At 33.0% G+C, this 26,442-nt stretch overlaps 1 protein-coding gene across 3 annotated transcripts in view; it reads left to right on the forward strand.

Moving 5' to 3' along the window:
- The window catches only part of FUT9 (fucosyltransferase 9), a 185,049-nt gene that overhangs the window by 86,803 nt on the left and 71,804 nt on the right, over positions 1–26,442 (forward strand). Inside the window, exons 1-2 of one of the 3 annotated variants that reach the window (XM_017538887.2) lie at positions 4,555–4,590; positions 4,970–5,058. The exons of 1 other annotated variant lie outside the window; for it this stretch is intronic. The gene's annotated coding sequence lies outside the window, so the exon portion shown is untranslated. Of the gene's footprint in view, positions 1–4,554; positions 4,591–4,969; positions 5,059–26,442 lie in introns of those variants that run through there. One more of the 3 variants, XM_017538886.2, reaches the window with a different exon arrangement.

Below are 26,442 nucleotides of genomic sequence, written 5' to 3' on the forward strand. Positions count from 1 at the left end.
ATTTTGTACACATGTAGTTCATTTCTCTTCCTCCCCTTCCACTTCTAGGCTGTGAAGATTTCAAGGGAAGAGAGAGTGTGTTAGGAACTCCATGGCCATAACCCCTAACAACTCTCTGTTATATAGAAGACATTTAGAAAATGTATGTTGGATTAAAAAAATAGCTCAAAGACCCGTCATAAAATTTTGAAGTCATAAAATTCTACTTAAAGCACAGCCACAGGATTTGGCCCATGACCTCTCTTGGCAGCAAGTCTCACTTATTACCATAAACAGCACATAGTACTTGTCATTATTTTTTTCAAAATTCAATTGTCCTTTAATCTCATCTGGTCAACTGAATTAAGAAATTTGCTTCTATTAATGGAATTCAGTTTTTGATATATCTGAGGTGTTTCTAACAACATCATTCAGAGTTCTCTGAAGCTTGTTTTTTAAAATAAATAATGCTCTATTTGACCATTTCATTGTTCTTATATGTTTATAGATCATGTAGTATTTTTCTTAATCATTTTCACTATCTTTAATTCAACAGCAATGGAAAACAATTATATAAAACTAGTGTGTCTCCATATTTTTCACCTTTGGTGAATTTTTCCCCAATTTACTGAAATATCTTGCATAAATATCTAATTTTTATTATTTGAACTGACCCTTCTCTAAAAAAAAAATTACTCAACAATGACTCAAAAACAATAGCTCAATGATGCATTTGTGTTTGTGAAATGGCAATACTAGGGAATTGAATTTAATACTTTATTCAAATATATCAAATGTATTCCAAATCCAAACACTTATTTCCACCAAACTTAACAACCACTATTGTCTCTCAATTCAGGGACAGCAATAGCCTTTGAACTGGCTACTGCTTTCAGACTTGCCCCTCTATTATCAACAGGATAGGTGAAGCGATCATTTAAAATTGTATTCAGATCATGCCAGTCCCCAGCCAAAATCCCCTTGTATCCATTGCACTATTAAGTCTAAACTCTTTACAATGGCCTTTGAGGCCCATCGTGACCTGCTGATGCTTGGCTGTCTTACCCTTCCCCTCACCCCCACCACATCCATAGTGCTCTGGGGCACTACAACTACAGGTATACTGGGATGATTTTATTTTTTGTTTGAACATGCAGTGCTTGTTCCTGTCCTAGGTCTTTGCACTTTGTGCCTACTCTCCTTGTAATGCTAGATCTTGAACATAAGGCTGAGTCACTGTCTTCAGCTCAAACATGACCTCCTTCATGAAACCTTCCTTTTATGGCTTTTTCTCTTCAGTGGGCCTTTATAGTCCCATTCAGCTGCTGACATCTCTCACAGTCAGTTCTTTCTCAGCTCTGTCTTTTTCTAATGGCCTTACTAATTCAGCCTGCCCTTGATCTTGGTGCTTAGATTCCTCAGAGTCCCTAATACTTTTCTCTTCCAACACCTGGTTAAAGCTGCAAGCCTCATAAACCTTTTGGGCTAAGTCATTTTGCTCTTAGAAGGCACATTTATTCCCCTCAACTCATTTTCCATATTGCATGATAGCTAAGGGAAAGTGAGTCTGTCATGCCACAGGGCATTCTTGACTACAACTTGGGAACCACATGTTGACTTGGGATTACTCAGCACAGTAATGTCCTCCAAAATTTGAAGGCAAAAACCCTGAGCATCTCCTCAACTTAATTAAGAATTTCTAAAGCTGCACCCCCTAGAGGATTGACCTTGAAAAGCCAGAAAGGAAAAACAAGAGCTGTGGCAGTCCACTTTTCACTACCACTGTGCTCTTTCTCTCCACCTCTTCTGGCATTTCTCAAAAGAATGCCTGAGGGCTTTTTTCCTACTTTACTTTTTTAAGGGTCTCATTCTGTTGTCAAGGTTGGAGTGCAGTGGCATGATCATCTGTAACCTCAAATGCCTGGGCTCAAGCAATCTTCCCACCTCAACTTCCTGAGTAGCTGGAACTACAGATGTGCACAAACGTGCCTGCCTATTTTTTATTTTTTATTTGTAGAAATAGGGTCTCATTATGTTATCCAACCTGGTCTCAAACTCCTGGCTTTAAGAGGCCCTCCTGCCTGGACCTCTCAAACTACTTGATTACTGGCATTAGCTACAGTGCTTGGTCTGCTCCTACATGATTTGAAACTCCTTTATATAAAATTCCATGCAAACCCAGGCATTTATGTTGTTGACAAACATCAAGATGAAAAGTGAAAACACTTGGTGATTCATCTTAATGTTTCATCTTTAAGTTACTGAGCATCTGGGTCTTGGCAAAACATCCAAATAATAGACTAACTCATCAAGCCTGGTCTTGATATGGAACAAGAAACTGAAGGACTTTCTAAAGAATGATGTTAAACTATGTTTTTAAAATAATGCTTTAAGTAACAGAAATGGAGTGTCTGTTTCCCACCACCACCCCATGGCAGGCAGATGCCTTACCACTGTAGGAAGAAAGACATGTAGAAAAGCAAAAGAGAAAAATGTGCTGACATTATTTGACTAGCTTAGACACAAATAAAGGGAATGGAGAAAATTATTTTCTTCCTACACATAATAGAAAAAGGAAGATAGATATAACAAAAACTAAGTTCAAATAAAACATTATCAACAAAAATAATCACAAGAGTAGCTCATTTATGTAAGTGTAATTTATTCAGCATGCTGAGCCATTAAATTACAGCCATGATTTGGGAAATACACGCAAACACTCACAACACAGACACAAACCCACACACAGACACACAGATACACACACACACACACACACAAATAAATAAAATAAAAACCCTGAGTTACCAAATAGATGAAAGAGCTCAAGCCACTTCCTGGCCCTCATTATTTGTTCTGATTCTAGAAAGAACTCTAAAGCCTTGATTTTTCTGACTTTTCAGCCATGGTCTTTTAGAAAGCATCAAATCAGATGTCAATGGTAAAAACAAAAAAAGAAAACATTGGTACAGTGAAAGCAAATGTTGAGAAAGAAAATAGTTGACAGCCAGTTCATATAGGTGTCTATGCCTCTTCTCTAGTTTTTATTAAGTGATTATTTTATCTTTTATGTGAAGAATTATAACCAATACACTGCATACTTTATATACAAAACTTGTCTTTGTGGTTTTACTTGTTTAACAATCCTAAGACAGCTATACACAGTTTCAACAAAGAAATTAATTTACTCTATAAAGCATTTTGTTATTTTTTTTTTTATTGGGAGCTCTAATAGTATTGAAAGTAGATAGGCAGAATGGTCCAATATCCGGGAAGACATGTGCAAGTGAAGATTGTAATAAGAAAAAGTAGATACTTTGAAGTTAGGTTTGGATTTGATCCACAGCTACAATACCTTCCAGCTTCTTAATATGTACCAGTTGTCCGAGTTATCAGAACCTTGTAAAATGAGAAAATTAAAACCTATCTTACAATAGTGCTTTGATAATTGCATGACAATCATGCACACTCACAAAAACACTAAGCAAATGTTACAAAATGTAGACAAAATTCATTTACAGTGTGTTATATATTTGAAAAAGAACAATTACACGATATTTGACTTTTTAAAGGCAAGACAGGCCCATTCCTTCATATTTTTATTGTCTTTAAATGTGTTTAAATCCGTTATCAAAGTATAAGGAGGATAAGGTACTAAATTCAGTGGAAAATTTAATTATTTTTCTTTCAAGCATAACCCAAGGCTATGTAGAAATACACATAAAGAAATCAGACTGAATTTTGTTTTAAAATCTACTTCTTTAGGAAAGAAAAAATAATGCAAGTGTTAGAGGGACATAAAATCAGAATTAAATGTGTTTATGTGTGTGTAAGCATGTGCACATTGGAGTATGTAATGAGTACGGGATACCTAACAAGTATTTTTGGTTAGCGCTAAGTGTAAGAAGTCCCTTGGATCTGTTCTATAGCAAAAATGCATTTTTTGACAGGGAATAAGTTTATATAGCATATTTGTGGGGGCATTAGCTTAAAGAGAAAACTGAATCTGCCCTTTATAATATTTTAAATTATTTCATAGTTTAAAAAATATATGTTCTTGATTGGGGTAAGTGAATGCCAGTAGGTCAGTTTCCCAGTTTGTAGTAAATCTAATCTTTATTCATTAAGGAGCACTTAATTTGATACAATTTGAAAGCACTTACTTCTGTTTATACCAATCAAGTATGATGGCTGACACACATCAGCATGAAAATGAAAGATGTTTAGACAAATAATCAAATTAATTGATCTTTATTTTGCTAAGCATTCAGATAGTTGTAAACATCCGGATCATTTAGCAACTTTTGTTTGTTTGTTTGTTTGTGCCATGAGCACAATTTATTCTGTAAATGGGAAACTTTAAATATATTTAATTACCAAGATATCTTATACTCACTTTCTTAGAGTTTCAACTATAACCTAAAGCATTCATTCTTTTTAATGATATTTCCCTTATTATATATTCTAACCATTTAAGCTATTCAATAACTTTTTTCTTTCATTTTTTTCCTTTTTTTTTTGTTTTGTTTTTTGAGACAGAGTCTTGTTCTGTCACCAAGGCTGGAGTACAGTGGTGTGATCTTGGCTTACTGTAACATCTCCCAGGTTCAAGTAAGTCTTCTGCCTCAGCCTCCCCAGTAGCTGGGATTATAGATGCGTGTCACTATGCCCAGCTAATATTTGTATTTTTAGTAGAGATGGGGTTTCACCATGTTGTCCAGTCTGGTCTTGAACTCCTGACTTCCACCCGCCTTGGCATCACAAAGTGCTGGAATTACAGGTGTGAGCCACTGTACCCGGCCTTCAATAACATTTTTTTAAAGTTCAATAGAAATCACAAATTGATATCAGCAAAGAACACAATAATACAGAAGGATTTATGTTTTTATCATGCATTATTTCTTTTGGATTTCTCTTGGTTCTCTAGCTACATATACAGTACACCCTGTGCGTTTAACTAACATACTTCTTTGTTTCTGTTTCTCATCAGGTTTAGAATGTAGTAATTCAAGGATTTGATACTACAGTGAAGTAGTTTAACAACTGTCTATGTGCTTCCCATGATATGTTCTCTATATTGTAAGCATATATTTACTTTCTCAATCTAGCTTGATTGTGGGAGAAATATGTTCAATTGGAACTTATATATGATTTATATTGTTTCAGAAAATTTTGAACTAGAACTCATCCAAGGTACAGAATAATTTCAGAAGATTAGGTTCTATGAGGAAATCTTCTATAAACTTAGTTTTAACTTTCTATCAAGGCTAAAGTTTAAAATAATTTTCTGTCACAGGAGATTAATATATTCATCATGTTTAGTTATATTTTAAAATAAATCTTATAGTTAATAATCTTAAATTTTCTATACTCTTGTTTTCTAGAAAAAATAAATAAATGTTAGACATGGAAAATTTTATGTTCTCAACATGTCTTTTTAAAAATTCAATTTGCAGTCTAATTTTAAATTTAGGTCAATATTTTTTTATATTAGCTATCTTCTGAAAATGAGTTTTAATTTTGGGTAGATAATGCCTATACCACTAAATCATTCTTATATAAGAATATAAGAATATATTGAGTATATGTATTATATATATGTAATTTTTTTTAATAAGTAAAATTTTAAAAAGAAGAAAAGTAGTCTTTGCACAGATGTGAACCTCTTACTGTTCATTTCACATTACTGAAAAATAAGACAGTAGGTAAAATCCTGGGAAACTGTGCTTTGTTTTTAAGTTAAGAAATACTGCAAATCATTAGTGCTACTCATGTCAATGAGAAAGAAATAATATAGCCCAATCCCTTTTCCTTGGATGAAAGCAAGCTATAAACTGGAGCCTATCAGGAATCAGTAGTGTCCCTACAATTTACAGCATGTTAGGGCATCAGGAGATGCTGTTTCTTAACACTTAATACTGTCAGACCTAGAATCCCATTTCAAGCCTTACTCTCCAACCTCTTCAGCCCTTGTTTTGCTGAAACTCCCGTCTGAGGATATAAAGCTGCCAGAGAATTGGAGGAGATGGTGGATAGGTTATTGACATTCCTATTTCAGAACTCTGAGTGCATTATGACACAAAATATGATTTAATACATATTATCATATTCTATAGCAGTGCTATCTAGTAAAAATATAATGTGAACTGCATATGTTATTTACATTTTTCTTTTGGTCACATTTTTTAAAAAGTAAAAAGAATCAGGTGAAATGTGTCTTAATGATATATTTTATTTCTTTCACCCTGTACATTCCAAATGTAGTTATTTAACATATGATTAATGTAAAAAATTGAATAAGACAATTTGCATCCTTTTTTCACACTAAGTCTTTGAAATCTATTGTGTACTTATAACACATCTCAATTTAGATACTAAAGTTTTGTTGAATATACTTGATCTATATTTAGACTTCATAAAATTTACAGTTGAAAAATTTTCCTACAAATATTTAAAAGTTTTCCAATAACTAAATCAAGTGCCAGCTTTTAAATTTAAATAATGATCCTCTTCTCAATGGAACTAGCTTTATTTCAAGTGCTCAGTTGTCTCATGTGGCTAGTAGCTGCCATACTGGAAACTCTGCTCCAGGAAACTGCTGATACAATGTGTCAGTTCTGCTACCTAATGAATTTTGAAGGACAACCTCAGACCACATCAAAGGAACATATGACTTTAAAAGCTCAATGAGAAAATAAATCAAATCCTAAACTTCTTACTTAAAATGAAGTTTTATAGAATCCTATGTTTACAATAAATTTTAGAGTAGAAAATATACCAGATGCATACTTCTAAGCTGTAATACATACTGGAATTTGGGGGCTTTTTGTTTGCTTTCATGTACTTGCTTTGTTGTAACTAAAGTAATTTGCTGATCACAGCCCTCCTCATTACAATGAGTAAATCAATAGAAAAAAAAATCTAACATTTTCAAAAACTTGTTTCATCACGATATTTTTAAAAGGATGAAAATATGGGGACTAGATTTGTAAATCACATATATGATAAAAAAATTTATTTTCATAATATATAAAATAACTCTTAAAATTTAATAAGAAAGTAAATCCCATTTTCCCGGTAAAATATCTGAGCTTTATGAAAGAAGATGTGTGGATGACTAATAAGAATATGAGGAGATGTTCACTAGGGAGATACAAATGAAAACCACAATAAGGTACCAGAACATTGGGTTAAAATGGAAAAATAAATTAAAAATCTAACAATATCAAATATTGGTAAGCATGCCAAGCCACAGGGACACTCATTCATTACTTTCATTACTGTTGGCAATTCAAAATGGTACAGCCACTTTGAAAAAGTGTGTGCAAGTTTCCTATGAAGTTAAATGCTTACTTAATATATGATCCAGTGATCCCATTCCTAGGTATTTACCCACGTGAATTGAGAAACATTTTTTGACACAAAAAAAACAATATGGGAATATTTACAGAAACTTTGTTTTCAATTGCCAAAATGTGGAAATAACCAATATGTTGTCTTCAGCTGGTAAATGAATGAACAGACTGTGGTAGATCTATAAAAGGGAATACTATTCAAATAATTTTTAAAAAGAATTATTGATTCATGCACATTATGGATAAATGTTTTAGTGCATCTTGCTAAGTGAAAGAAGGCAGGCCCAAATGACTATGTATTCAAGATATATAATTTAATGTATCTTAAATTCTGGAAAAGACAGAGATGGGAAACAGATCAATGGTTGCCCAAGTTAGAGATATAGGAGGGTGGACTACAAAATCGTTGATTACCTGGGGAAGTTTTAATGGCTATGGAACTGTCCGTGGTGCTGGACAAATTACTGTGCTCATCAAAACCAATAGAACTGTATAACACAATGAATAAACTCTGCAGCATGCAAATAAAAAAAAAAATAAGACAATAAACAGGATGCATTATCCCAAAATGGGGTGGAAACTCTGACAAGTGAATCTAGCCACATTATAAATGTAATATATAAGCTTACTGAAGCTGATGCAGTCAAAGATCTAAGCTTATATTTTGGAAAACAGTATTTTGAACTGACAAAACCTGCAAAGAATGAGGCTAACTATAAAAATAACTGTACATGGACATTGTACTTTAGTTGATATTTTTTCACAGAAGTGCAGGTTAGCAAGTATGAAACTGCTTTTCATGTATATTAGAGTAGAATGCATAAGTGAATAAATTATTGATATTGGGAGGTAGGTTTCATATTGCTAGAGAAAGAAATTATAATCAGCAAGGATAGATAGCTAAAATTAATCCTGTATTGCTAGATTAGAGATGTAGGGTCTACATACCTAACATTTATTAGCTCTATCTACTGAAAAGTTTTAGAAGCAGTGACACCACATTAGCAACGAACATGCCTCAAGCCCAAATTTTAGTTTAATGCTCAGAATTTAGAGGTTTCTATATATACATCATAATGTTTCAATTGTAGAGTGAAAATGGAAAATAGAGAATTAAAATAGTGTTCTTTATTTATACAAAAGAAAAGTCTTTAGAGTTTAAGTGACTTTCCTGGAATCAGCAGCTTGTAAAGAATTGAGCATCTACACAGAACACATCTTCCTTCATTCTGAATCTTAAATTTTGTACCACATCAAGAAGTCTACACAATATGGAAATATTCTTATTTGTTAAATTCTTTGTTTTTAATGTCCATAAATAATCAAATACTTTAAATGAAATGCTAGCAAATTTTATATCATTATATTATTCACATTTATAGTCAAAATTCTTACCTGAAATGTCTGTTTCCTGTTTGTTGAGCTTCAAAGTCCCATCTAGAGACCAACCGCGGGCAGTGACTCATTTCTGTAATCCCAGCATATTGGGAGGCTGACGCGGGCAGATCACTTCAGGTCAGGAGCTCGAGATCAGCCTGGTTAACACAACGAAATCCCATCTCTGGTAAAAATCCTAAAATCAGCTGGTGTGGTGATGCATGCTTGTAGTACCAGCTACTTGGGAGGCTGAGGCAGGAGAATGTCTTGAAACCGAAAAATGGAAGTTGAAGTGAGTCAGGATGGTTCCACTGCACTCCAGCCTAGCGAAAGCGTGAGACTCTATCTCAAAAAAAAGAAAAAAAAATTTCTACTAAATGGGGAAATAAATCATTATTGCTAATTTATTTCTGCTATATTGGACAAACATATACTTTCACTTTAAGGAAATCCTATGCAAGAACAAAAAAAAATTACAAAATACAGTCATGCATGCATGACATTTCAGACAAAAACATTGCAGGCATTACAGATGCCACATATACTGCAGTGGTCCCATAAGATTATAACAGAGCTGAAAAGTTTTTACCTCCTAGTAATATCATAGCCATCAGAACTTAGTAGCACATAACTAACATGTTTGTGATGATGCTGGTGTAAACAAACCCTATTGCACTTCCAGTTGTATAAAAGCATAGTGCGTACTGTAAAATTACATAAGGTACATAACAATGATAATAAATGATTATGTTATGGTTTATGTGTTTACCATATTTGTATCATTATTTAGAGTGTACTTCTATTTATTTTAAAAAAAAACTTAATTATTAAACAGCTCAGGCAGGTCTTTCAGGAGGTATTCCAGAAGAAGGGATTATTATCATAGGTGATGACAGCTCCATGCATGTTAATGCCCCAAAGACCTTCCAGCAAGACAAGATACAGAGGTGGAAAACAGTCATATTGGTGATCTTCACCCTGTGTAGAGCTAGGCTAATGTGTGGGTTTGTATCTTAGTTTTTACAAATTTAAAATGTAGAATAAAAAAAAATTAAAAATAGAAAAAAAGCTTATTGAAAAGGATTTAAAAAGAAATTATTTTGTACAGCTATATAATGTGTTTGTGTTTTAAGCTGTGTTATTACAAAAAATCCAAAAAGTTAAAAATATTTTTGAAGTCTGTAAAGTAAAAAAAGTTACAGTAAGTTAAGGCTACATTATTAAAGACAGAATAATCTTTTTATAGATTTAATATAGCATTTGTACAGTGTTTATAAAGTCTACAGTAGTGTATAGTAATGTCCTAGGCTTTCACATTCACTCACCACTCACTACTAAGTCACCCAGTACAACTTCCAGTCCTGCAAGCTCCATTCATTATAAGTGCTTTATGCAAGTGTACCATATTTCATCTTTTATACTGTATTTTCACTGTGCCTTTTCTATATTTAGATATACAAATATCATTGTGTTAAAATTTCCTACAGTATTCAGTGTAGTAACATGCTATAGGTTTGTAGCCTAGAGGCAATAGCCTAAGTGTGTAGCAGGCAATACCATCTAGGTTTGTGTAAGTATACCCTCTGATATTTGCACAACGAAATCATCTAACGTCACATTTCTCAGAACATATCCCCATCTTTAAGTGACACATGACTGTACATAAAGTGCTTTTTACTATGAAATAATTAGGTCTCACAAAACGTTCATTATGTATTTTCTTAGATAACAGTCCTCCCTGCCACAATGTTATTAGATTTATACGTAGTATCTCAGAGGAAATAAAGTCATTTGATAAAACCAAGCTAACCTGTGATCCTTTCTTTTAATACCTTCATCACTATGCCCATCTGCTGCAATTTCTCTAAGTGTGATCTCATAATCCACACAGTTTTAATATAAAGAAAATTTATAGTATACACTTAATAATCAGTAAATCAAGCTTTCTCCCTATTGCTTTCCAATCACAATGATGACTTCTAAGGGAGCTTATTTTATTAGGTAATTCTAAAATACTTTATTAGGCCATTTGAGAAGCTTCTTGAATATGAGCGGATTATAAATAGTAAAAGAAGATATACCCAATAGAAAAACTATTTTTATACCTTAAAATAATAATATGGTAGGTATAGGAGGCAAATGCAAAATCAGTGTGATCCATTATATATTTAACCCTCATTTGTTATCTGTTACAATGCGTACATACGTTTTGAAAAGAATATTCTCAAATCTGTTTGAATTTTGTACTATATTTGAATGTTCAGAATTCTAATTATTTTATATTTTCTGATTTAAAGTCCTTCTACCATAGTAAAAGTCTATTTTATCTATTTTGTTTGCTTGTTTTCTTTTTGTTTGTTTAAAAGACTACTCAGAAGAGTTCCTTTTTAGAAAGCCGCCTACCTTTTTTTGTACTAAGACTTTCTACTATTCTACCTGGTGAATAACAGGTACTTAAAATGTTTGTGGTATTGATTTCTAAACAAAATAACATTGAGCACATTTTTTCAGTTAATTTTACGAGTTATTGGGATACCCTGTAAGGGATCACATATGGGAGATGCTCCAGAGTCCCACTGTTTGACCATTCCATATGCAACATAAAATGAGTCTTGGTGCTGTCTCAATATCTTTCTCCTCCACAGGGAGAAGTAGATAGAGTATAGATGGATGCATGAGTGGATGAAGTAGGACAAATAGATAGAAAAATAGATAGATTGCTCTTCTACATACCGTCCATATCTTCCATACCATGGACAATGTTTTATCCTTACTTGTTTCTAGGAACTAAGGACCATAGTTGGTAATATAGAATCCTACGGAACTTCAATAATTTCAGAGAAAATTGAGGATACAGTATTTTTACCCTTGGTACCCAAGAGAACTTACTGCTTTATTCTGGTAACTAAAAAAATAACATTAGTTTACTTTCGCCTTGATAGTATGGTCAAAATCAATGTCCATGGAAGACTACCTATAATAGTGACTGTATTGTTTTCTCTTCTTATCCCTTATAATGATATATCCTACTTTCAATATGAAGATATAAGTCATTTTAAGTCTGTGCTTCAAATTACATGCTCTGGGGAAAGAATTAGTCAACAAAGACGTCAAGAAATCTGAATTTATTATTTTCAAATTGTTCTTAAATTTTATTTTTAGAGACTATGATTTCCCTAAAGCTACTCTGCAAAGAACAAGAAAACACTTCACAGTGAACTAGTCCCCTAGGAAAAACACTGTGGAGTGAATATTTATGTTATCAAGTAGTTAGAATAAGAGGATACAGATAAAATATACCTTAAACTTTTATTTAAAATCATACATATTAACCCTGTGAGCTTTCTTGATATCCTTATAAAGTCAGTTATCATCCTATACATTTTGAATTTGAATTTTAGTTTATTTTAAGCTATCTTTATTTTATCTCTTTGCATTAAAAAATTAATCTTCCCCTTTACTTTTTATGTCCCATCATTCGTTTTTAATTCATGTCACTTTTGTACTCTAAACACAGTAGAATGCTAATTTAAAATTTGTGACCTTAAATACATGTCGTTTAAATCCCCCAAATGAATATAGTGATTCATCCACTTTGATGTTTGAAATATAATCTGCCTCAAAATAAATCTTTATGTTGCTAAAAGGTAAAACCTAGAATACGTCCCTTGATTTTATGAGAGCACAAGATCAAATTTTCATTATACTCAGAGCTTACATTGAAGATGGAAAGCTGCCTTACATGATAAAGTGAGAGAAATGTATCAGGAAGTTTTCAAGGAGATGAGAGATGTGCTGGTAAGCCAAAAGAATTTTAGCAAAGTGGTGGTCTGTGTTCAACATTAGCTTGTGTACTTTGCTATGATATAACAGCCCTCCATCTAAAACTGCAGAAGTATCTGCTAATATTACATTTGCCTTGTGTGAAATTCTAGAGAAATTAAAGAGACTCAGCTTCACACCCAGGTCAAAGCAATCAGAGGAAAAGGAACATTTATGGTAGATAACACATGAATATAATTTGGAAATCTCTAGTATAGGAGTTCAGGACCCTAAATAAGCAGGAGTTTCTAGAACCCCTTTAATTATCACAAATCTTATGGGACATTAAAATTTTCAATAGAATATGGGATGGGTGGCTAGAATGCTCAAAAGCAGAAACTGCACTTTATATCTAGGTTAGCTTTGTTATTACATGAACATTAGAACAATATAAAAGGCCAATCCACTCAGAATCCAACAACACAGAAATTCACAAAATTATTTGCCCATATTTCCTTTTATTTCTAATCCATATACACACATATTTTTACATGATATAGTTATATATTTTTTGATTTTGTACTCAGTGTCAAGCCATAAATATTTTAATATGTTCATTTTTTTAGATGCCCTTATAATGACTATTTGCCGAACCCTTTTCTTGAGTATTGGAGTGTACTTGAGTTTTCATGTATGTAAATAACATTTCAGTTTAAATATTTGTCAAATGTTTTGTCATCAAATGTTTTGCTTTCATCAAATGAAAACTGAGAATAAAAACAAGCTTATATTGTGGAGCTGTTGTGAGGATTAAATGCAAAAATGCATAATAAAGATAATGCATAGTGTCAGTTTGTACCAGTTTCTAGAAATCAAATTATTGACGCAAAGAATATGACTATATATCCTTTCTGAGGCTGTTGCACGAATTATTAATTTCCAGAGTATTCAGCTGCCAAAAGAATAAAATCTGGCTGTCAATATCTTCAACAACAACAACAAAAAAACCCAATGCTGAAGTGATCACTTATTTTAAAAAGGACAAAATATACTTGTCAGCCACAGCGTCTCAGAGCAGAGAAGACTGCTAATATTTTAGAGGGCTTTGAGGAAGAGTAGAATTCAGTGATTGGTAGACTTCCAGAGGCATAAGTGTATTGATGTCATTTGTAGAAATATGGTTCTTCAGGTGAGAATTCCTTTGATTAATTAACTTCCTGAACTATGTTCATTGAAGTGAGCCTTTTTTGGATTAATTCAGAAAGATAGGGTTGTTACTAGTTGGTTGACTTGCAAATGCATGTTCACTGAGATGCAGTGCCATTAATTCTTCAACTTTGTGTAAAATCAGTTCTCACAGTTTCTGGAACTGCCATTAATTCATCAGTTTTAAAATCACTTCTGGTGACTACTTGCTACCACAGCTACAGAAAAATACCAGTCAATTCCTAAAGGTGTGGGAACATTTTATTCTCAAGCTAGAGTTGAAATAAATAATGAGAAAAATATTACAGAGGAAATGATGGAAAATTCCAAGGGCTCTTCATGAGGAAGAGGAGAAAATAACTCAAAATTTGTTTTTAATTCAATCTTCTTCTTGAGAAATACTACATCAGTATCCAACAGTGAAATGGATGCGGAAAGGTAGTACCCATTGAAAAGAAGAGTAGAACTAGGATGGGAAGGTAAGCACATTTTATGTAAGTTAATAATATTGTTAAAACTCATTTCCTGTTTTATTGTCAAGAAATCATATAATTATACTTTTTGTGGGATCATAAATGTCTCTTTATTAAACTTTTTAGTTCATAAGGCTGATTTTCTCTAAATTTATAGTTATATAGATTGCATGATAATCTTTATTTTTATTTTTTGCGTTTTCTCTCTTTTTAATATAAATTGTGTTCTTATTTGCTTATATTCCATTCTAGAATGGCTTCTAGTCTCCTCCTAGAAGCCTGACCCTGCCAATTTAAATTTTTCCCCCTCTCTCACCCTGCTGAATTTTTCTCTCTTCCATAGTCAACAATTTTGAACACCTCCTCTTCTTTTTCTATATGACATTCAGTTTCTGAAATATTGGCTTCTCTCATTCTACTTCCACCCCCATTCTTCCACCATGCAAAAAATAACTCTTCTCTTCTTTCTTTTGGCTAAACTTTCCAAAAAGAAATGTGTTAGTGACATACGTCCAGGTTAATGCATTCCAGATGATGTCTATCTTCCAATCTGTCTTACTAGTCTACAACCTATTCCAGCACCATCAACAGATGACTCATTTCAGCCTGACCTCGTGAAAAAAGCTTGCATTCTAGGATGAGACAGAATAACAAGAAACTTCTATTTTTACCATTTAGTGGCTGATGTAATCTTAAATAAGTAATTTTTTTTTTTTTTTTTTTTTTGTTTTTTTTTTGAGACAGAGTCTCACTCTGTCACCAGGGCTAAAATGTGGTGGCATGATCTTGGCTCACTGCAACCTCTGCCTTCTGGGTTCAAGTGATTCTCCTGCCTCAGCCTCCCAAGTAGTTGGGACTGCAGGCGCATGCCAACCACGCCCAGAAAATTTTTTATATTTTTAGTAGAGATGGGTTTTCACCATTTTAACAAGGATGATCTTAATCTCCTGACCTTGTGATCTGCCCGTCTCGGCCTCCCAAAATGCTGGGAATACAGGTATGAGACACTGCATCCTGCAGAGTAACTTAAACTATAGGGGCCTCACCTCCTTTATCTGTAAAATGGGAATTCTAGTACATGGGATGGTAATGATGATGTAAGAAAATCATGTATAGAAAACACGTAAATAGTAAACCCTTTCTACCCAGGAGGAGCTATCTTGTGTTAAATCTTGTGTTTATTTCTTACTATCTCTTACGATGTTGACTGTTCTTCCAAAAGACTCATGAGGCCTAATGTCAAAAGCTCAAAGTCTTTGTTATTTTATGAGGCAAGTGAGTTTATCTCATCTTGTTCATTTAGGGATAATAAGAACTCCTCCTCTGCCTTAATCACATTGGGGCAATGGCAGATTGAAATGTGTTATTGATTACAAGAAGTACTTAATTATTATAATAATCACTGTTAGCATTTGTAATTTGGTATTATCTATGTGTAAGTCACTGTGCCGGCACTTAATATATGTAAGCTCGGTCTTTACAATTGTCTAACAGGGATTAGTATTATTTCTAATGCTTGTGTGAGGAAATTACAGCTCAGAAAGATGAAGTAGTTAGATCTAGGATACATAGGTGGGAGGGAACAGGGCTAGAACTGGAGTCTACTGACTCTCCAACTGCACCCTCAGAGCCCCATACAACAGTGAATAATCAAATGCATCCAGTTTCCTTTCATTAGAAATGCTCCTTGGCCACTACTTAAACCATGTTCCATTACTACCAAGCTCCATTCAAAGGCTACTGTTAACTCTCCTAAAGGCATTTTAGAGCTAGATCCTGCTTTCATTTATTTTCCTTATAGTTTCTTTCTTTTCTATGTCATTAATTCATGCTTCTCTTTTGTAATTTTACTATCAGGTTCTCCACTAAGTGTTCTAGGGCATTAAAAACACATCCACACAACATTAAAGCTTTTCACCCAGTGAAGGTTGACTTCAATTCCTGTTTTCCCTCCCTCTGTGCTGTCTTCAAGGCTGATGTGTCTCTCTCCTCTTCTGCATTCCAGTAGTGCTTAAGCCTCTCTCATGTTGGTGCAGGTTAAAATTCATCCACAGCCTTTGGATGTTTCATTAGTCTGTTTTACATTGCTGTAAAGGAATACCTGAGATATAGTAATTGATGAAGAAAAGAAATCTATGGTATGACACGTTGTATAATAACCATGGCACTATTATCTGCTCAGCTTCTGGTGAGGTCTCAGGAAGTTTTACTCATGGAGAAAGGGAGGCGGAGCCTGTGTGTCACGTGGCAAGAGAGGGAGCAAGCAAGGAGAAGGGGTTCCAGGCTCTTTTAAACAACCAACTCTAGAGCAAGAAGTCACATGTTACTGCCATGAAGGCAACAAACTGTTCATGAGAGATTTGCTCCCATGACCCCAGACACCTTCCTTCAGGCCCCACCTCCAACAAGATGTTATTCTTTGCTTCCCTAAAGTTCTCAGATCTTCAAAGCACTCACTCAACAAAGCAGAAAAGTATTTATACCATAGTTATGCTATTCTGTAGATCCAGGACCTATTGCAAATTATCAATTACATGCATAATTGATATTTTAGCAAAATACCAAAGGCAAGGGACTCTTTACCTCTGCTTCACACTAAGAGATTGAGTTGGTCTTTATATACACAAGTTTGTAAATAAATTCAAGCTAAAACTTTAATTCATGTCATTTACTACTGTAAACATACTTGTTTCATCTAAATAAGTTCAATGGAAATAAAGACAATACCATTCCTGAATTCCTCAACCGTGCTGTAGAGATTATAGCATGGCCAGGCAGTGAATAGAAATATAAAGTGATGATTAAAATGGAAATGAATCATCTGTAATAATATTAAATAACTGAGCAGAAAATTTCAATCTAGATGTTAAGGCTTATCAACCAAAATAATAATTCATAAAAAACTGTTAGGAATGGTTTCAGGTTATTATTGCTCTGAGGATTAATAATTTCTTTTGCTAAAAACTACTTTTTAAAAAATTTTATCTCAGGGGTACACATGCAGATTTGTTAGATAGGTAAATTGCATGTCTCAGGGGTTTGATGGACAGATTATTTATTTACCTAGGTAATAAGCATAGTATCCAATAGGTAGTTTTTCAACCTTCACTTTCCTCCTACCTTCCAGCCTCAAGTAGGCCACAGTGGCTGTCTGTCCTTCCCTTCTTGTGTACCTGTGTATTTAATGTTTAGCTCCCACTTGTAAGTGAGAATATATGATATTTGGTTAACTGATCCTGCATTAGTTTGCTTAGAGCAATAGCCTAATGTAGCCTTCAGCTACATCCATGTTGCTGCAAATAATGTGATCTCATTCTTTGTTATGGTCATATAGTATTCCATTGTGCATATGTACCACATTTTCTTTTTCCAGTCTATCATTGATGGGCATTTAGATGTATTCTGTGTCTTTGCTATTGTGAATAGTGCAATGAACATACGTGTGCATGAGTATTTATGGTAGAATTATATATCCTTCTTTAGTTATATATCCAATAACATGATTGCTGGGTCTAATGATAGTTTTAACTTCTTTGAGAAATCTCCAAACTGCTTTCAATAATGGCTGAAACAATTTACATTCCCGTCAGCAGCATATAAGTGTTCTCTTTTCTCCTCAACCTTGTCAGCATCTGTTATTTTTTGACTTTTTAATAGTAGCCATTCTGCTTGGTATGAGATGGTATCTCATGGTGGTTTTAATTTGCATTTCTCTAATGTGATGTAGAGCCTTTTTTTCATATGTTTATTGGCCATGGATAGCTCTTCTTTTGAAAAGTGTATGTTCATGTCCTTTGCCCACTTTTAATGGGGTTGTTTATTTTTTGCCTATTAGTCTGTTTGAGTTCTTATAGATTCTGGATATTATAATTTTATCAGATGCATACTTTTTAAATATTTTTCTCCTATTCTTAGGTTTTATCTGTTTACTCTGTTGATAGTTTCTTTTGCTGTATAGAATCTCTTTATTTTAATTAAATTCCATTTGTCAATCTTTGAAACTGCTCTTGTAAAAAAGAAAATCATAAGGAGCTTTTTAAGCCAAATTTAACAAGCAATACATTTTTTAAAGTAATAGATTCAACTACCTAATTATTAAAACTTTAGCATAACAACAAAAGATATTATGAGCAAAATTTATTATGTCTTTAAATTTAAAAACCTGAGAGAAAATATTCCTTCCCCAAATTAGACAAAAGCTTCATTTTGTAATATATAAAGAGTATTCACAAATTAATTATGCAAAATGACATAATAAATGCGGCAAATAAAATATGAATAGTCATTTCACAAAGGAAATAAAAATTATCCCAAGAAAGGTAATAAGGTCCAACCTTACCAATTAATAAACAGGCAAATACAATTTTGTGGCCTAATGAGACATTTTAAAATTTGCATTGTATTCTATAGTTCATAACATTTATTGTTATTAAGGGTTGTAGAAAATTTGATTCTGGGTGAAGCAAGTTGAGCCCTTTTGGATAACATACTGGTGATATTTATAAAAATGTTAAAAGCATATATTGTTTGACCCAGTAATTCAACATGTGGTAATTTAGTCATCAAAAACATTTGTATGCACCACCAGGAAGCCTTCACCAAAATGCTTATTGCAAATTTGGAATGACAAAGTCCATCAATATGAGAAAAGTAAACTATATAATGGTATATTCTTACCAATCAGTGCTAAGCAACCGTTGAATATATTTTGTTGAATATGTAAAGACAGATTAAAATATCAAACTAAAGAGCCAGGCACAGGGGCTCACACCTGTAATTTCAGCATTTGAAGCCAAGTAGGGAGGATCTCTTGAACCCTAGAATTCAAGATCAGCCTGTTCAACATGATGAAACCTCATCTTCACAAAAAAATACTATATATATATATATTGCAAGGCATGGTGGCAGTTGTCTGTGGTCCCAGCTATCCAGGAGGCAGAGGTGGAAGTAGATCACCTAAACCTATAAAGATCGAGGCTGCAATTGTACCACTGCACTCCAACTTGGGTGACAGAGTGAGACCCTGTCTCATAAAATAAAAACAAAAAAAACATAAAAAAGTATCAAACTCTTTACTATAAAAAGCAAGTCTCAGAATAAAATAAATAGAGAAGTCTCAACTATCTCTCAAAAATTATATATATATATATATATATATATATATATGTATATATATGTATACACACACACACACACAAATACGTATAAAGTTTTGAAAAAATTCTGTTTGGGAAGAGAATGGGTTGAAAGAGTGGTAATTGGTATTAATTTGGTATTTAGTGTTAAAATTTGTTATTTATTTTATATACTCAAATTATTTACATTTAATAATAAAAATATATTCCTCTATTACTTTTATACTTCTTATAAGTCAGGCAAATACTAGTACTATAACTGAAGTTAGTAAATGTTTTCAGAGAAGACTTGATGAATTATCAGTCAATTAGTAATAGTGTTCTTAAGAGTGGGCATTTTTGAACATTGTTCTTGTTTATTTAAGCCATGAATTTTTTAATTAAATTTCAAGAAATTTAATTTTGTCACACTTATAGAGCTTAGCTTTTGCTAGAATCAAAATTTTACATAAATTAGACATCAGTTGGAAACAAATAATCAGGACCTTCTCAATGAAACAACATTGGGACATGGGGAAGGTGGTATGAATTTCAGCATGGTTTTTGGAAGACCAATTTTTTTAACTTTATATTTTAAAAGTATTTTTTATTTGGCAATTAAAAAGAAAAAGAATCTTAGATAAGTCAGTATAAGAAAAATTAATTTAAAAAATTAATTTAAAAAAGGAAAAGAGGCCGGGTGCGGTGGCTCAAGCCTGTAATCCCAGCACTGTGGGAGGCCGAGGCGGGTGGATCACGAGGTCAAGAGATCCAGACCATCCTGATCAACATGGTGAAACACCGTCTCTACTAAAAATACAAAAAATTAGCTGGGCATGGTGGCGCGTGCCTGTAATCCCAGCGACTCAGGAGGCTGAGGCAGGAGAATTGCCTGAACTCGGGAGGCGGAGGTTGTGGTGAGCCGAGATCATGTCATTGCACTCTAACAAGAGTGAAACTCTGTTTCAAAAANAAAAAAAAAAAAAAAAAGGAAAAGAAGTTAAAATTTGACCTTCTCTGTTATGAAAGGTATTGTGGTTATATAATTTTATAAATATTATAAGAGACTTAACCTATCTTCGTGTGTTTATAGCACTGGTATTAAATAAGATGGAGTAAAAATGAAACCTGGTGCGAATGCTAATGTCGCATGAATAACACCATTAGTTATATTCTTGCCACACTATCATCTTGAATGTCTCAGCAACACAATAACATGGTCTCCATTTAGTACTTGAAAAATTAAATAAACTCCCATCCTTTTGTGAAAATATCTCTCTAAAAAGCAGAGAGATGGTTCTTGGACATTATAGAAATTCTGTAGATTCACTGCAATTCATGAGCCTGAGTGACACTTTCAAGCACTTTAATTACTGCTACAATTATGCATAGCCAACCTGCTTTTACATATTATTATTAAAGGATGCAAAAGCAAGACTTTCCCTCTTTGAAGATAATACAGTAAAATTTATTTTCTTTGACACAATTTTAATTTTTCCAACTTCATGTGGCAATAGAAAATGTGATCATTATCTGTCCCACTCATTCTAAAACTATTAGAGTGTGAGAGGAAACTATTGGAAGTTTGCTTTTCTCTTTACATGGCGGTGCCAACTTACTACTCTATACTCCGTAGCCATTTCTGAACTCAAATCATTTTAGAAATTCTTTAATATTTAACGTTTTCTCCTGATCTTTTTTGAGGAATCAGTATACCATGGTGGTCATCCCTGCTTATAAAACTGGGTTAATAATATTACCAACTTCATTATTGGCTTGAGAATGACACAAGATAGTATGTATTATGTGCAGGACACAGTAACTGGCGTGTATGGCTCCCTTTCTAAATAAGTGCTGCTGGCATTATTTTTTCTTCTAGGAGTTCCTATTGCTCTTTTATTCTAAATTATCATCACAAAAGGGTGCCCGTTACTTATTTTCATAGATAAATTTTGTGGTAACCACTTGCATGAAGAAAAGTGAAAAAAAAGAACATATTATGAATATTTCTGAAAATTCAACTATCTGACATTGAACAATAACACCTTGAAGAGTAGCTTGATTTTTCTCATTTTCAACTTGTTTTCTTTCCTTCTGTTTACATGTTTATATTTTAAATGGCTGTCAGCACTTAACAATGCAGTTATCCAGACTACAAATGTAGTGCTGTCATACTCCTCCACATGCACACATACACATGAACACACACATTTTTGTTTTAAATCATTGTTAACCTTAATCATAATTGTTTAACCAACAGGAGGAATTCAGGCTACAACTCCCTATCTCTGAGAAGAAAGTTTTATAGACAGCTTCTTCACATTCTACTGCTTCTAGGCCTTCAGAGGAGATAGGTAGTTTTGTAACCTCAAGATGCTTTAGGGAATCCCAGCTTCCACACATATATTCAGTGATTCCTCTGGGAGTCATTCTCATAAATACCCCAAAGAAATCGAGATTGGGAAAAGGTTTTCTATTACTTTGCAGACATTAAAGAAACCAAAAGAAGTAAGCTTTCCTCTTCACCTAGTATACAAAAAATGTCTTGCCTCTTCTGAAACAAGTAAAACATTTCTCTAATATGTAGAGAGAGATCAGGAAAGGGGAGATAATCTAAAATTTACTAAATTGCCTAAAACATGTCAGTAAGTTACAAATTATTTTTTCTATCATCACAGTTCTATGAAGAGGATATTATAGTCTTCATTTCTCATATGAACGAGTCTCAGAGAAGTTAGAGATTTTCCCAAGATGCAGCATAAAATGCACCAGATGCAAAGGGTGCCATTTATCAACTGCATTTCTTCCTGCTCCTCTACAAAATTTCCATATTTCCCATGACACATTATGTTTTCTCACCCTGACATTTACATCACTTGATATTTGAATGAATCCAAAAGCCATTTATTTTTTATGTTACCTTTTTTTTTAATAAATGCCAATACTTTATAGGAGATAGGAATTATTTTCCTCTCCATGAAAGTTTTTATTGGTACTCAACATCATTCCAAACAACTAACTGAAAAACAAAGGTTGAAAGAGCACACATATCTGCTGTTCTATTCTTAAAAGCCTTTATAAGCTACTCCTGAAAATGAGCAAAATGTCAGTATTTCTCCCCCCCAGCAGAAATCATCTACTGGTTTCGGCTGTAGATTATAGTCATTACTGTGTGTAAGCATGCATTCCACAGCAGAACCATGAGGGTTTGGATAATGTAGGAAGACTAATTAAACTGTAATAAGTACAGAATATAGAGGAATATTTTTCTTCACCAAAATGCTGAAAATTTTCCCTGGACTGACAGCAAAGGAGAAAAGGTGACAGTCTGGGTGGACTTGTTAGCACTAAGCTATCTATCACTTGCCAGACATTTACACCTACTCAACTTTAGTATGTTTTGCTATGTTCCACTTTTGGTGATTTGGACACAGTCATTTTTTAAGAGAAAATATTTTATAGTGAGTTTTGATATACCGTAATGGAATTTGTGCTAAAATGTAAAAAGCATATATCAGTTGCTATAAGCTTTCTTAAAATCTTTATGAAATATAATTATCCAAGCAAAAACCTATTTGCAGACTTTTATTGTAACTTTTAAAGCAAATACATAAAAAGCATATTATTCTGTTCAATTCACAGGACTTTATGTATCTATAGACATTTATTTATTGTTTTAATAGGTTTTGGGGAAATAGGTGGTGTTTGTTTACATGGATATGCCCTTTATTGGTGATTTATGAGATCTTGGTGTACCCATTACCTGAGCAGTGTACACTGTGCCCAATGTGTAGTCTTTTATCCCTCACCCCCCCCACCCTTTCCCTGGAGTCCCCAGAGCACTTTAAATAATAATAATAATAATATTCTTGTGTTTTAGGGAAGGCATGGACCATTTGTATGAGTCTGTACTGGGTAATGATATAACATGTATTTCTTATTGTGGGTCATACTCAAAAACTAAATGTCATTGCCAAAAAACAAAACAAAACAAAATATAGCTCTAGAGCGATAGGACTTTTAAGAAACTTTTCCATAGCCAGAAGCCACTTCTGTGGTGCTTCACTTACATAACTGAAAGCAGCTAGGAGTAGAATACAGGGATGAAGTAAAACCAAAAAAAGGAAAACAATAGTGAAATCATTACGAACATCTGAGTAATCAATTGGCTTTTAATTTTTGAACGATAAGACAGATCTTAAAATTCAGCTAAAAATATTGGGTTCAGACCTCAATTCTACAACTGGTTGGTTAAGGAACCCTGACCAAAATTGTTTAACCACACTAGTCTCCACATTTTCATCTATAAAATGAGGATGGAACTACCCTCTGTCTCCTCAGGCAGTTAACTAAATTAAGGTGTATAATTCATACATTGAACTTACTGCCCCACACAGAATGAATTTTCAATAACTATAAGCTATTGGTTCAACAGCTCTGCTGGAGGGATCACAAAGTGCTAATTTACAGACTAACCTAAAGTGTTTTGTTTTGTATGTTTGTATAGTTTATACTTTGCTAAAATTACTTGCTAAATTAGTAGTAAATATTAAATTTTGCTTTTTGGTCTTTTAAGATATATTATTTATTTGTAAGATCCTACAGTTTTCTAACTATTGAATGAGAATAGCTTCACTTTGTTTAATGTTTTACTATAGGATATTAATAGGTAAAGTAAGTAGGCATAATTTTTAAAAATAATTTTGAAGAGATATCCTTAAGCATGTCTTTTGTTGACTCCTAGGTATAGAAGCCCACAAAATATAATAATAATACTTTTTCAGACATATAAGTTTGGGAATGAGTTAAATGAGAAAAATAAAGAGAAGATATGTGAATAGAAAAAAATTATTTTTAAAATAAAGTAGTTTTCTATTATAAAATTAGTACATGTTAATTATAAAAATTTAGGTAATAGCCAAAGACAAATAGAACAATATTACTACTTACATGTATATGTTTCAAATGCAGCTGCTGTGCACATATACAGCTAATAACATTTTTTTCAAGGAATGAAATCATGCCATACATAATTTTATATATTCCTTTTGTCCCGTGACTGTATCATGGTTGTTTCCCATGTCAACACATAAAGGTCAATAGTACTGTTTTTAAGAGAAATATAGTATTCCATTCTTTGTTCAAACCATAACTTTTAAAGCAATTACTTATTCAGGAACATTTATCTAACATCTGATATTTAGAAATTGCAAACAACAGTCTATTGTTTTTCAAAACTCCTTCCTCCAAATATTTCAGTAAGATACATTTCTCTTTCAGTTCTTAAAAGTAATTACCAATTATTGAATGCTATTTGACAATTATAGTGTTGAACATCTTATATACACTATTTCATGGGATAATTATAATAATAATCACATTTCAGTTTCCTGAACTGAAAATTAATAAATTTGAATCATTTGCCAAAAGTTCACAGAAAGCAGGAATTATAAGCAGGAACAACTGATTCCAAAACTCATGTGTATAACCACTATACTATACTACATCTCTATTGTAGCATGCATATTTTAATTTCTTTATTAGTCTTACCTAGTTTCCAGATAATTTAAATTATTTTTGATGAATAACCTAAATTCTGCTTTCCAGGACCAACTGTGATTTATTTGTCGTTGGTCCTCCATGCATTGTCTAATATGTAACCTTGTCAAGTAGTTGCATGACACATTCAAATTACATGGCATTTCAAAAAGGTACAAATTCCTCTATTGTTGCAAAAGTTCATTGCAAAGGTAAGGACTAATAAATATGTTGCTTGGAAAGAAAATTACTCTATCAATGACTTTATTGATAACATAACATAATATGAATGGGAGACGATGTGGAAGATAAATTATCATGAGTATTATGGATGATTTTTTTTCTTTACAATATTACAAAAGTTAGACTTTGTATAGTATAATCAAATGTTATATATGTACTGATATATATATATATATATATATATATATATATATATACACATACATACATGAGGGACATTTTGTTCACCAAAAATTTGTGCTGGTAGAGATATTTCTTTAGCTACTGCTTATTATTATTTTGAACACTATTGTAGCCTCAGATAATGTCCTGTTGGGATTATAAATGAATGAGCACCACTTACTGAGCTCCAGGGAAAAGTGTTAAAGAGGGAATGGCAGGGTTTGCACCTTAGTGCCAATACTCAAACTGCTTTATTCTGGAAACCAGTTGCCCAGCCAATTTAATTATTCCTCATCATGATTCACATCAACATAAAAGGAAATAATGAGCATTGGGAATATAATAATATTATGGATGCTAAGTATATATTACATAAAGATATTCACAGCAAATGCAAAACTACCAGTTGCAGAAAGAAAAGGCACTGGGGGAGAGGGAAGCAGCAGAAGGAGTTGCTGTTCAATGGACATAAAGTGCCTGTTATAAAAGATGAAGGAGTTCTAGATATTTGGTGTACAATATTGTGGTAATAGTGAACGAATACTGTACTGTGCACTTGAAAATTTGGTGAGTTTAAATTTATTACATGTTCTCACCACAATTTTTTTTTAATTTAAAGTAAAAGGAAAGGTACTTTTGAAATAAGAAAGTGGGAAACGAACATTTCTTTCCACGACCAACACTGTCATGTCAGTGATTTCAAGTGGCTTTCTCAAGCAGCATATCTTAGTAATATATTCGATATCTAGCACAGCCTGAATCAATTACCCGTTGTCAAAGAAATGACTTTTCTGAGATGAAGGTAATAGTATTCCTTAACAAGATCAAAAGGAAATCATGTAAAAGAACTGATGGCTTATAGATTGATTTTTTTTCTCTAATCCATAATGATAGCCTTTATCTCCTACTTACCTGAGAAATATATAGATGGAATATCAGTGGGCTTATTTTAAAATCACCTCCATATACTGCATTAGGTCATTAAGAAATGCATTTGAGTAAAGTGTCACCAAGAGTAATTAGAAAGTTATTTATCTTGACTTCCTAATAGTTGAGTGAGTAGAATCTTTTAACCTTTTAGCTTTGAGCATGATATGTTGGTATGTGATGGAACACCAGAAGTTGGATTCAATGAGAAATATCTCAGTATTCAAAACGATCTAAAGAGGCTCTGAATGCTTCCGGAAAAACTTGACAGATACGATTAAAAGTTTTGACTTAATTTTACTAAAC

The sequence above is a fragment of the Cebus imitator genome, unplaced genomic scaffold, assembly GCF_001604975.1.
Source record: "Cebus imitator isolate Cc_AM_T3 unplaced genomic scaffold, Cebus_imitator-1.0 Scaffold116, whole genome shotgun sequence".
NCBI lineage: Eukaryota > Metazoa > Chordata > Mammalia > Primates > Cebidae > Cebus > Cebus imitator.